At 42.6% G+C, this 14,376-nt stretch overlaps 1 protein-coding gene across 1 annotated transcript in view; it reads right to left on the minus strand.

Moving 5' to 3' along the window:
* LOC115942550 (disabled homolog 1) overlaps nt 1–14,376 on the minus strand; it is a 1,065,325-nt gene that overhangs the window by 730,130 nt on the left and 320,819 nt on the right. The window contains exon 2 of the mRNA XM_081818492.1: nt 12,487–12,636. The gene's annotated coding sequence lies outside the window, so the exon portion shown is untranslated. The remainder of the gene's footprint in view (nt 1–12,486; nt 12,637–14,376) is intronic.

Below are 14,376 nucleotides of genomic sequence, written 5' to 3' on the forward strand. Positions count from 1 at the left end.
GGCTCAGGTCATGATCCCAGGGTCCTGGGATCGAGTCCCACATCGGGCTCCCTGCTCGGCAGGAGGCCTGCTTCTCCCTCTCCCACTCCCCCTGCTTGTGTTCCTGCTCTCGCTGTCTCTCTGTCAAATAAATAAATAAAATCTTTAAAAAAAAAAAAAAAGAAAGTTCCATCTCTCAAGTTTTCTTCTGATTTTCTGTGGCCTTAGGAAGCATATACTAACACCTGGTTGGAATGCTGAGGGAAATAAGGAACAACTTCTGAGCAGAGGGCCTATAGTAGAACAAATGAACATTGGTGGGTGAAATTCCTGGGATCTACTCCTATCCAGTGCTCACCACCCACGGCAGCAACCCCAGTCTGCAGCCCACACCATCTCTTCTGCCAATGCTGTGGCAGTCCGCTCCTTGGTGTCTCCCGACGATCCACCCCTCCTGCATTTATACCCGTACTTCGTCCCCTCCATGGCCCCTGAATCTGGACTGGCCCTAGGACTCTAACCAAAACATTTAGTGGAAGTGACGTTGTGTTAGTTCTGGGCCTAAGCTTTAGAAGTCAAGGGGCTTCGTGAGTGTACCAATCATTTAATCCTCACAACATCTCTCTGAAGAAGATGTAATTATCTAAGAGCTAATAATAGTCTCCTGAGTGTCAGATGTTATTTTAAATGGTCCAGATGAATTGATTTATTTAAATCTCACATCAACTTTATGAGGCAAATGCTACTATTATACCCATTTGACAGGTGGGAAAACAAAAGGACAGAGAAGCTAAGTGTATTCCCCAAATCACACAGCTACTAAGCTTAGAGCAGAGTTATTTAAACCCAGGCTGTCTGATTCTAAAATCCACATATTAATCACTACGTTGAACTTTAGAAGGGCTAATGGTTGTGCCCACATTATGCAATGGTAACACTGGGATGCAAACAGGTTTTATTGACTCCAAAGTCGGACCCTTCTGGCCTTAAACATCTAAAAGCCCATTCTGGACCTGTCAGGAACTTCATCTAAACCCAAAGACAAGTTCTACAAAAAATAAAAACACACGGATTATAGTTAGAACTTATCAGAACTTCATAGAATCCTTCACTGGTTTCCTTTTCCATATCCATGTGTGTGTTTGTGTGTGTGTATGTGTGTGTGGTGGAAGACCATACATGATAAGCACTTTTAGATCCCAAGATGTATGTTCATCTGCTCTTTCCACCAATATCAAAGCATAGGGTAGAACATTCATTCATCCAGTCAACAGGATTTTATCAAATGCCTTCAGTGTTGTTGCGCTAAGTACTGTGGTTTCAGTGGGGAGCAAAGAGCAAGCAAGCCCTGCTCTCACATCTTTATGGCAAGGGCCTGTGGGATCGAATCAGGCTCTGCTGTTTCGGGGGTGTGCGACCTGGGGCCAGCATTGCATGCTAAGCCTTAGTTTCTTATCTGCAATTGGAGTTAATAATAGTATCTGTATCATAATCTACATTTTAAGATTCTTACGATAGAAAAATGTAATAAAACAAGTGAAATGTTTAGCAGTATGTCAAGTAAAGATGGCAGTCAGATACTTTAAAAGTTACTAATAATATTAACAATGCTATTAATAAAAACATAAGTATTATTATTATAGAAGTATATACCAGGCAGTGTGCTAGGTTCTTCAAATGCAGCATAAGATAAGGCCCGTTCCTCACCTTCAAGGGGTCTGCAGTCCTCATCAGGAGAACAAACATGTGAATGGACAGCTAAGACTTGGAACTGCAGACACTGTAATAGAGGGCCATGTTCAGTGTGGGAGCACAGAGGAAGTACAGACTGACTCCTTGTTACTGGGAGTGTGGAAAGGGACATGACTGGGGAAGTTCCACAGACAAGGGGTGTTGGAAACTGCCCTTGGTGTTTGGAAAAGGCTTGGGTAAGGAGAAATGTGAGAAGGAAAATGTGAAAAGGGCATTTGAGACAGAAAAAAGGCTGAGCTAATGCACAGTGCTGGATTGTGCTTGGATGGCTTCCAATGAGAAAACATTTTCTGGGAGATTGGGCCTGGAGTGAATGATTGAAGAATAGGAGGCAAGAACTGGTGGGAGATAAGCCTGGGAAGATATCTGAGGCCCAATCATGGAGGATCTTAAACGTCAGGCTAAGGAGATGAGCTTTACCATTTAAGTAGGCAGAAGAAAATAAGTGGAAAAAAATACATAATATGAATGGATCAATTGACTGATAGATAAATGTAGAGAGACAGGAATATAGATACATATGATATAGTTTACAGATATGTATATATATAAAGCTATGTCTGACTACATTTCTGTCTGTCTTCTGGTTTATTTTTATTTTTTCCAAAATAAGTAGGGTGAGATAATAAGCAGAGAGATCTGCTTGCTCATTGCTCACCCTTGCAGACACAGCACCTATTACAGTAACACAGAAGGCACTTCAGAAAGTCTCGTTGAATGGACGAATAGGCTATAACCACTATACTCTGACGTCTGTCAAACAAACAAATGAACTTATACCTTGAGTGGGGAGGAAGGTGTGCTTTCACAAAGCAGGTGACATTTAATCTTGGCATTGTAGATGAGCACAACTGAGCTTTGCAGAAATAAGCCATTCCTGGTGGTGGCAACACAGGTAGAGAGAACAATGTCACTGCCCAGTGTATAGGGTGGTGAAGAGTGTGGATTCTGGAGCCAGAGCTCCAGTCCTAGCTCCACCATTTAACAGCTGGGGGCACTACAGCATGTCTCTTAACTCTCTATGTCTCAGTTTCCTCATCTGTAAGGCAGGGATAATAGGGTACTTACTTTATGAGATTATTGTGAAGATGTAAGGTGTTTACCACAGTGCCTGGCATATCCAATAAGCTCTACATAAATGTTTGCTTTCATTAGTAGTATTACTGTTAGACCCTGAATGCAATCAGCAGTCTTAACACCCTAGAGTCCTATCACACACAAATTGGTTCTTTCTTCATGTATTATATCTGAACAGCCTAGAGGAGTCTCTGATACAAATTTCTTTGGTACAGATGAAGACCAGAGAGCTTGAGAATCACTTCTGAAGAGACAAATGAATGTCTAAACAATGGGGAATGAGGAAAAAAGAACATATTGAATGCCAGGATTGAGAAGGGATTGTTGCAAGATATTAATGAGCAGAGAGATCTGGAGGAACCACGTCAAAGCTTTCTGAGAGAGAGTGAGAGCAATACCTGGGGAATGCCAGAAAGAAAGATGATAAAGGAGGAATGACAGCTCCCTGCAGGCCTGGACCAACTGCAACACAGAATAAGCAACAAGGCTAGAGAAAAGCAGTGTGTCTTGTTAAGTTCCTTTGAGAAGCTTTAAATCAGCTGTGGCTTCTTGGCAGGGTGAGGCAGGGCTCCAACCACTACAGGTTACTCAGAAGCCACCAGAGAAAAATGGAGAAGGAAAGCCTTGAAGAATGAGCATGGTCCCCGATGTGATGTGGTTACCATAGAAACCACTCTCCGTGGTAGTCAGGAAGGGCAGTGCTTGTCCTCAAAGCAGTTAACAAGCTATTAGACCAAACATGAAGATGCCAGCAGGTGAGTAGAATGAAGCCGCTACATCACAGCTGTCTGTTTGCTAAGATCAAACACGGAAGAAGTGGCCATAAATCAAGCAGGCCACTGTGGCCATTGAGTCAAGTTCAGGGGAGCACAATAGGACTTCCAACCTGTGAAGCCCAGGGACCAAAACCCAGAGCATGTTCAGAGGAGTGATGCTCATGTGTCCCCCAGCCTGGCTTGAGGATTCGATGATATTAAAACAAAACGGCAATACCAATGAACACGAAGACTAAGTAACTAAGAATGTGGGAAAGACTGAGAAAGTGTGGAGGGGCAGTAAATAAAAAGAGTATTTCACATTGTGTTGCCCAACATTCAGTCAAAACTGAAAATACAGCCTGGCTTTGCAGCAAGCAGGGGGATCTGCTGAGTTCAGGGTGGCAGCACCTGGATTTGAAACAGGGCTTTCTCAAAGCAGGGGCTCTGCTTCTACTGGGTTGCTGCTTCAGGAAAGTGTCCAAAGGAGGTGAGCCTAGGTTAACTACCTCCTATATGTATGATCTCCACTCTAAACACAGAAATATGTACCCAGATGAGCCATTCATTGTGTGCTGAGACCTGCCCTCTAAAGGGGTGCAAAGGCCTTCCTATGAGATATCCATTTGTACAGACCGTACCCTAACACCCAAGGTCCTGTGTCTAGTTCTTGACTACCTGAAGCCCCCCTTCTGCCTCCCCTCACACACCTGGGCTATATTTAAAACATCATATCTTCCTATCTTTGCACGTGCTATTTCCTCAGCCCTTTACAACTTCTACATCTTTCCATATCTCAGTTTGAGGGCCATCTCATTCATTCATTCATTCATTCATTCACTCACTCACTCAAGTGTGGGATGCTTCTCTAAGTCCTTCCTCCATGCTTCCACATACCCTGCACTTCCACCTAACAAAACCTATCACACTAGGTCAGAAGCATTCATCAAAGTGCCTGTTGAGCTCATTAGATTTTAGATTTCTTGAGGGCAGACTGTGTCTTGCTCACAGTCTAGGAGAGTGTCTGAAATCGAGCATGTAGCAGGTGCTTAATATTTATTAAAGGGTGAATAAAAGAATAAAGGAGTGAATTGCATTTCTAATTCTATCCAGGTTACTATGTTCTGAAGGGACTTCTCCAAGCCATCAAGCTGGCCTGGGATGAAATGTTTTTGTGCACATTACTTAATAAAAAGAGCTCTGGGTCAATTGAAAAATTTAAAGTCAATATGAAATTGATCCTCATCAGCACTTTCTCCTCCAAACATATAGACAAAGGGACATTTCTGAAACATATGTATTAGTGTTGCATTTTCTGCTCCAGAGACTCAGTGATCATTGTCACCTCCAAGCCCAGCCCTCATTAATTTATGGGGCATTCAGCATAATCAGCAACAGGCTTCTGGACAGCATAAATCAGAGACCAGCCGAGAATTTGGGGGAGTCTCTAAGCTGCACACGTAGCAATTTCCTTTCATGCTCTTTTCTCTTATAAGTCACTGGGCACTATTGAAATTAAGCTGAAGGCCTTTATTTCAAGGACACTCCAGGATCATCATCAAATTTGTCCACTTCAGCTGTGCAGGGAAAGAGAGTGTGGGCAACCAAAATAACACATACTATAACACCTTCTCAGAACGCCTATCCCATCTTTGCTTGGTTTACCAGTCACTTAATAAAGATGTGCCCAGGGCAGGGATGAAAACAGTCAGCAGAAGAGGAAAACAAAAAGTGTTCTTGCTGGAGGAAACATGACACAATGAAGGAGCGAGATGTACCAGGCGTGACAATGCATGGGCACAATATCTAACACATAGATACATTCATCACTGGAGGTGATAGTTGTGATGATCTGTCGAGATTGGCTTCAGATGGAATTGGGAAAAAGATTCAGAACCTCGTGTTTAAGCAGTAGGGATGCTGATATGGACTGCGTGTTTGTGCACTCCCTTCCCCAAATTCCAATGTTGAAATACTAATCATCTATATGATGGTATTAGGAGGTGGGGCTTTGAGCAGTAATTAGGTCACGAGGGTGGAGCCCTTGCGAATGGGATTAGTGCCCTTCTAAGAAGAGCCACGAGAGCTGACATCTTCTCTTTGTTTTCTCTGCCATGTGAGGATACAAGGACATGTCCACTACAAACCAGGAAATGGGCTCTCACCAGAGACTGAATTTGCCAGTACTTTGATTTGGGGCTTCCAGCCTCCGGAACTGTGAAGAATAAATGTCTGTTGTTTAAGCCCCCCCCCCGCCCCCCCCCCCGGCTATGGTATTTTTGTTATAGCAGCCTGAGCTGACTAAGCCTGAAGCGAAGTCATAGCTTCTGGGGCTGACTTTCCTCTCCTTGATTCTGTAGTGTGCTGCAGGGACCCTGCCTGCGAGCCCCTTACCCAGAATCATCTGAAAAGAATCCATAATGCCTTTGCCTTTGAATATTTTTCTTGTATATTTATCTTAGAGGATTTCATTGAGGACATACCACCTTTCTCCTAGTTGATATGCAGGCTAGACATGGAGTGGACCTTGACTGCCTGGATGCCAAGGTGAACATGCAAAGAACAGAGCATCCCCAAATTTTAGGTGAGTGTCACAGTGTCAGGGACTCCAGGTGATCCTTTGATGGTTCCCTGGGGGTAGGGATAGAGGTTGGGAACAAAGCCTGGGGAGGATTATGAAAAGCTGCAATGAGGAAGGGGCTTTAACATAAAGTACACCCCTTTGTGGTTGGTGGGAGTTGCCAGGTTGGATTGGGTCCCTCTTGTCTGCTTGAATGCTAAAAGGTCACAGCTAATAAAAGGTGTTGGTCAATACTGTCAATAACATCACACCACAATCCCATCCTTACCTTGTTTTCTAGTTATTCAAAGAGTGTGTTCACAGATCCAACTATTGAAGTCCTTTATATTTTGTCTCCCTGGTCAAATATTTCAAATATGTCAAATATTTGAAAATATGTTAGTTAATGTCACAGCAATATTATAAATAAGGTGATATTATTTCCATTTTTGAAGTGAGGCTCAGAATGGTTAAGGCATATGCCGAAAGCCACACAGTTAGTAAGCCAGCCAGGACTTGAAAACATTGCCCTATTCCTGAACTTTTTAAAATCAGTTCCATTTTCCAGTTTTGAAAGCCAGTTACAGTTGAGACTTATGTGCTCTCTAGCCCAGTTGAGGAAAATGTTGTGGGCCCCCTTAATTTTCATTTGCAAATCTCCTTTAGGATATCTTCTGGTCTCCAGTCCACTGTTCACCTCTGCACTTGACAATTCTAGGATATGGCTTGCACACACTCTTTGCCTGTTCCCTCCTGAAATATTTGGGATAATTCTCCCCAATCTGAGTCAGTCCTGGTCCAAAGCTATTCCTCTTTGTAGTTCACTTAAAAAAAATTGTTTTATATTTACAAAAACTATGCATACTCATAATATCTTAGAACAAAATATAGAGAGAAATAAAATTCCTCCTTAACCTACTATACAGAGAAATTCACTCATATCTTAATGCACTGCGTTTTGTTCTTTTTAGGTGTCTATGACGTGTTTGCAACAAAATTGGAATCTTATTGTACAAAGTTCTGAAGCCTACCTTCATGTCCATATGCCATTAAAAACACTAAACTTCTTTAGAATAGAAATACGTTCTATTTAATGATTACATTATTTGAATGTGAAAAACTTCAGGGAAACATTCTCCTCATTTTTGGAAATTTAGATTTATACTTTTTCAAAATTCCAAGTAATGTGGAAGTAAACTTATTCGTTCACAAATCTTTGCAATCTCTCTTTTTAGGCTAAATACTAGAAGAGGAATTCTGGGGTCAAGAGCTTATTTTAGGCTCTTCCAGATAATTTATATTAATTAAATTATATTAATTAAATTCTCACCAGCAGAGTTTCCATCCTGCACTGGAGGGTCACCTTTCCTGGAAAGTTCCCCTCAAGTGCTAGTGAAGAGCAGTCTTTTAGATGATCTTGCATTTATTTGAATAGGGACTCAGTTTAAGGGAACATGCCAAGACAAGACTACGTATTGATCTAAGCGGTTTCATTTTTATCCTGAACACATGGCTAAGCTACATGTCTCAGACCCTTTACTATTACATTGGGGCAGTATATGACTGACTTCTGGCCAGCAGAAGGTGGGTGGAAGTGACATGTGCCACTTCCAAAAAATGCCCCTCAAAATGTCCCAAGTACGATTTTCCTCTCTCTTGTCCCCTCCTGCAAAGACCTTAGAGGCGACAAGTTGAAGATGATGATGGCTTACAGAAGACAGAAAAACATCTGTGTCCCTGAATGGCTGTGTTAAGTGCAACAATACACTTTGTGTTGAATATTAGGTTGGGAAGGGTTACTGGTTAAGGCAGCTGTAGCATTACTTATCTTAACAATAGTGTCTGATTTACTCAAAGGTTCCCAAACCAAAAAGCCTCAGCTGGTTCTTTGTGTATCCTGCCATGAATCTGCCTTTGACCGGCATGGCTATTCACACAGGCATGAGTCCCCTGCAGCCTGCAGCATCCAATCTATCGTTGGCATAGAGTGGGGCTTACATGGGTATGGGTTCGTGCGTGTTTATGGAGTAAATGAAACTAGACAAGAGCCCCATGATTTTAACTGGCTGGAGCTTAAGTGAGGCCCACTTTGCCATCCGAAGTAGATCATCCACTGGCCTCTGCCCTCTACCCCCCAAACACGTGCGTCTTAGTTACCTAGGGCATCGGCACCTGCCTCCCCATGAAAGAAAACCCAGTGCTGGGGCCCGCCCTTCAGAACAGAGGCTGTTGTGCAGAGGAAAGTGGAGCTCCAGCACAGTTGTTTCTCTTCTGCTCATGCTAATTACAGTTTGCTAAATGTAAACCAGGGAAGCATCTCGCCCACCCAAAAGAGTTCCAGAAATGGGCCTGTTACTTTCACAGTAACCTGGGAGCAGCAAACTGTTCTTCCTTCTAAATCGTTTTATCTTTGATTTTGTCCCCATACCTGTGGTGAACACAGACAGGTGTGTTCACAGGAGAGGTGAGATTGAAACTGTACATCTCCCCAGCCTCAGGGCCTTCCCTTTTGGTCGCTTGCTCTGAGGCAAAGCTGGAGCTTGAGGTAGACACGGGCCTGGCTGGCGGGGTTTAATTACGGATGTGTGCAGTGCCATGGTGGCAGTCTGAGGATGCAAGTACACAACTAATTATCCTGAAACAACAAACTGGAGCTTCCTTGAAGGGCCTCCGCCCATGGGACCACCACGTTGTCATTTTGCCACAGAATCTTGCCTTTCTTCCGTGTTAATATCACTTGTGGAATTTTCTTCCATGAGCCTCCTTTCTTCTCCTCTCAGGACGTCATCAAGAGTCAACTCCCCCCCCACTGCAGCCTTCCCCGGGGTCCTAGGACCCCTTCCCCAGCCGACTGAATCTAACCTTCTTCTGTGTTATACCACACACAGCATGGGGCTTCTGTCATTACTTTCTGTATCAGGGCCTCATTTGTTAAATCTGGAAATCAAGGCTGATGGGCCTCTCTGGGTCTTCTCAAGCTTCAAAACTATGTTTTTTTTAATTCTTAGGAATAATCGAATGGTTTAAAAATATTATAGTATAGTAGAAAGATTGTGGCTTTGGCACCAGAAGAGAAGTTTGAACATGAGTCAATTGCTTCCTGAGTGACCCGGGCAGCATGACTCAGCATGTCTTTGGGCCTCAGTTCCCCCATCTGTAAAATGGCAGTAAGGGCTGCTGGTACCTCACAAGGCTGGAGAGTCATGTGAAAGTATTTTATAAATAAGTAATGAAATACAGTGTTTGTTCAAGTTATATTAATAAAAAGATGAGTGAGTCCCTCTCTAAGGGAAACTCTACCACCGGTGGACTAAACGTCTTAAAACATACATCTCAGGTTCTCAGAATCATGTCTAACAATCTCCACTGCCTCTCTAACTGTAGGGGAGAAAGAGCTTTCTTTAAAAGTCCTCAGGAACCTTAATACTAACAGTCCCAACCACTTTGGCAACCCTTAGTTGGCTACCTACCCTGGGTTAAGCACTTGCCCGGCATTTGCCACCAGAACAAAATGAAAGAATTAAGACAGGCTTATGGTCAAGTCCCTGATTTGCAAATGAGTATTTATGTGATCTTGAGAAATTTGCTTCACTTTTTGAATCTCAGCTTCCTTGTCTACAAATCAGCTGCGATAGTGCCTACTATAAAAATTGGCTGTGAAGGGGCACCTGGGTGGCTCAGTCGGTTGAGCATCCGGTTCTCAGTTTCAGCTCAGGTCATGATCTCAGGGTCCTGGGATGGAGCCCTGCATCAGGCTCCATGCTCAGCAGGGGCTCTGCTTGAGCTTCTCTTCCTGTGCCCCTCTCCAGCTCGCACCTGCGCACACTCTCTCTCTCAAATAAATAAATCTTTAAAAAAAATTGTTGTGAAAATTAAAATGTGGCAACCCCCTTAAAGTATGCAGACCCAATACCTGACACATAGCAGCCACTCAACAAAAATCATTCCCTTTCTCCTACTTTCCTTTCCCTTTGAACACCAAGATTCTAGAATTCCACAATATAAAACATTCATATGAATAGGATGTGCGGTAGATGACGGGTATCTCTAGGGGAGTGATGTCACAGGAAGATCCTACCAGAATCTCCATTCCAACATCACAACTGGGCCCCTGCATGAGCCTTGCGCCCAATGTGCTCATCACCATAATATTTTACAGTGAGCATTGTTTTAATAAAAAGAAAGATTATTCTCAATGATGCATGTGATAAATATGCCGGCTTTAAACCTTTTAGAAATATTAAAGGTTTTACAGCTCAATGTTTGACAGACTTGATTAATCCCTTCCACACAGAAGTATTCAGGAGGAGAGCTGTAGTTGGGTTTTAAAGCTCCAAAAGTGTTCTTTGATAAAGGTAAAGAAAAGGTAAAGAGCTTTTAAAAAGAGAGCCAGATTCTTGTGCGACGCAGAATAGACAAAGAATGCAAAGACCCAGGAGGCTGCACAGTGTGGTGGGAAGCTGGAAGCTGGGGTGGGGGTGGGGGTGAGGCAGGGAGAAGAGTGCTTTAAAATCTCTCTCCTTAGAGGATTTTTCAAACGAAAGGCACAATCCAGCTTGACCCACAGGACATTAGTCTCAGAGTTTTCTTCTCCGCTGGGTTCCAAAATGGATGATGTGTGTGTGGGAAGGGGGGTTGCTGAGGGGCAGGACTGTCCAAGGGCAGTACAAACTTCAGAAAGGAATCAAGTGGAATGTACCATCCCCTCTTCATGAGTCCTGGACTCTATAGCAGCCCCCTGCTAGTTCTTCCCTAAACTGACCTCTCTAATCCCCAACTGGATTTTGAGCTTCTCTAAGTAGGAAATACTTTGTTTTTTGTTTTTGTTTTTGGTAACTTTTCCCCCTCAGCACCCACCCTAGCTTTTGTATATAATAGGCATCTAATAAACATTTGTTAAATGGATAGAGTTGGTGTTTAATAAATCCTCCATGGTCTAATGACATAAGTGGTATAAAAACTCCTACTTAAGAACACTGCTTCAAAAATTATGCACAGACTTCACCTCCTTCTGATTCTCATTCTACAAAAGAAAATTGAGTCTAGGGATGAAACCACTGAGACTTCCAAATAACACCTCATTCCACAAATACTTGCTGAGCGCCATTCCCTGCCAGGTGAGTTGGGACACGGTTCCTAGCTCAACCACATTGCTGGTAAAGGAGACCTGTCATCATTGTGGGAGGTGCCATGATTGAAGCATATATGGGAAAGCATGCAGGACAAAGGAAGGTACACCAAACCCAGCATTTTTGTTCACGGTGGAGGGGGGTGATTAAAAAAAAAAAAAAAAAAAGGCTTTGAGAATGAGTAATAGACTCTAAGCTGAATGTTGAAGGATAATGCCAAGGGAGACTGGGCATGCATACTTCCCCCATATCATGCATACAGTTGTGACCTATGAACTTCCATTTAAACTCCAGATGGAACGGCTTGCTCTGCTAATCAACCTCCCACGCAAAATCTCAAAGTGTCCGCCTACTCTGCTTGGCGGTTTTCTTTGACACCCAAGTCAATGTCCAACCCCAACCCCTACTCTGTTTTTATGGGAGCATTTTCCTAACACATGACGCCAACATATTTGTCACAAGATATTATGGGGGCAAAAGTGTAATTCAATTATGTGACTTCATCAATTCAAATGGCTAATGTACAAGGATCTCAGGATGCCATCCAGCTTTCAACTGAGGGCAAATAATTGTTCCATAATTTCTTAATTCTCCCACAAGACAGTTTAAATTAAAGGATGTCAATTTTCAAAGCCAGACTGCATTGTATTCTTAAATTGGGCCTGAAATAGCCACAAGATGAAGGGTAATAAGGCAGAGAGAGCAGAGCCCAGAGTGCCTGGTGCTGTGCAAAATTGTTTAATACGGTCAGACCCTTTAATCTTCATATCTACTGATGCAGAAAGCAGCATATTTCTGTCACTTATGATAAGAAACAATACTTTTTAAATTCCTTAGTGAGGTCTGCAGATTGTAGGCAGCCAAGATAGCAGGAATCTCTATTTCTGTGTCTGTGAACATTTCTTTTTTCCCTTAAATTGGTTTTATTCTAATCCATTTATTCTCCAGTCTGAGTCAGAGACAAGTAACCCTGAATGGAACCACACAGGAGGAGAACAAAGGCGTGTGCCTTTCAGTTCTCAGATTCTACTGGCAACCACCTCCTTGAACAAGTCCATGATTAAACGAATAATGAATGTGAGAGTATTAACTATAGGCAGACAGCTAGTTCCAGAAAGGGAGAGAATGGGAATAGCATTTGAGAGAAATAAAAACACTCTCAAAAGTAGAGGATGTAGTGTGAGGAGGTGATGATTTGAATTATTTTCATCAAAGAATCCAGTATTTTACTCACATGTGTCCTAGAAAGTTCGGTCAAGTGGGTGGGGGTGATGCTGAGAAAAAGGAGGCTCCAAGGTCTGGACTGAAGAAACTGGACAATGTTTCTCCAAGACTGCCAGGGCCACGAGTCAGGAATCGTCATCGAGAAAAGCCAAGGACATAGCTGCAATGAAAGAAGTCTCTGTCATTTTGAAAGCAAACCGACAAAGGAGAAAGGAGGATGAAGTACAAAGTTAGTATCACAGTGGAGTCTGGGGTGAGCTGCTCAGCATGAAGTGTCATCCTAGTGCCTGTGGTGCATGGAGGTGGGCCTCAGGCACAGAGATCCCGAGGAACTGAGCCGATAAACAAAAGGGAAGTTTCAGCATCTCTGTGCCTAGTGTTGTGCTAGACTATGTGGAGGGTACAAAGAATAACATCCATCAGTCTGTACTTTAAAAATCTGGACTAGGTTATCCACACATGGGCTAAAATTCAAAAGGCACACATGGTATGAATCTATTTGTAGGACAAACACCCAGAATGAAATTATTGGGCAAAGAAAACATTTTCTATTTTGATAGATATTGTCAAATTACCATCCACGAAGGCTGTACAATTTTACAGTCTCTTTAGGAACATATGAAGAAACACCTTTCCCTCGCCCTCACCAACAGAGCCTGTCTTGGTTCTTTACTTAAAGAGACGTGGGATATAAGGCATAATAATGACAATAATAATGCTAATATTAATGAATGGTAATAGCACTTTAAGTACAGTTTTTAGTCTTTATATATATTAATCCATTTATTCCTAGCAGCAACCTACTGATATAGGTACTATTATTATCATCACTAAACACAGAAGGAAACAAAAACACAGAGAATCTCATTGGTGACCACTGTTATGCAGGGCAGAGCTGAGGTTCTGGTGCTGGCACCCTCCTCAAGGCCCAAACTCTTAACCATTAGCTCTTATTCCAGAGATGGGATATTACCTATGGTATGTGTTATAACAGGGACACACAACTAGGAAACCTGAGGGTGTGTGTGTGCATGGGGACTCAGAGACACCAGTTCTTTCCATCTTTTTTTTTTTTAAGATTTTATTTATTTGACAGAGAGAGACACAGCAAGAGAGGGAACACAAGCAGGGGCAGTGGGAGAGGGAGAAGCAGGCTCCCGGCCGAGCAGGGAGCCCGATGAGGGGCTCGATCCCAGGACCCTGAGATCATGACCTGAGCCGAAGGCAGACGCTTAACGACTGAGCCACCCAAGCACCCCCAGTTCTTTCCATCTTAATGGAAGCTGACACAGGCTATAACTGGGAAAATGTTGGGCTATCGTGATTAATATGCAGAACTCTATGAAGAACAGGTTGACTTTTTCTTACTTTTCTTTCCTACTCCTTTCAGTACAAAAACATTATTCCATAAATTTTCATGATGTGTTAGAAAGGTCAAAGCTCCAAATTTAAAGGGCGGTGTGGTCCAAAAAGCATGATACTTTAAGTAACACGGACCTGGGTTCAAGTCCACTGGTTAGCTGGATGACTTTAAGCAAGTTATATGACTTCTTTGAATCTCAGTTTTCTTCAAATGGAAAAAAAAAATGAGTTTATGACCCTAGGAAAATTTTTACAATGACTAATACAAAAAAACCCAATGCCAAACACTCAGCAAATATCATTAGTTGTAGATAACTTGTACCTATCTATTAAATCTTACTTTCCCTGCTTCTCTTTGCAGACCTTCTGGTTTCATCAAATTAGTTTACTTTTCTCAAATATGATGGAGTTTTCCAGTCTACCTGCATTTCTGTGTTCTATTCTCTCTTGCTAAAATACTCCCCCTGTCCCGAGGTCTTGTACCTATCTGTTAAATCTTGCTTTCCCTGCTTCTCTTTGCAGACCTTCTGGTTTCATC

Source organism: Leptonychotes weddellii, chromosome 4, assembly GCF_054177405.1.
Source record: "Leptonychotes weddellii isolate Sample4059 chromosome 4, ASM5417740v2, whole genome shotgun sequence".
In the NCBI taxonomy this organism is placed as follows: Eukaryota; Metazoa; Chordata; class Mammalia; order Carnivora; family Phocidae; genus Leptonychotes; species Leptonychotes weddellii.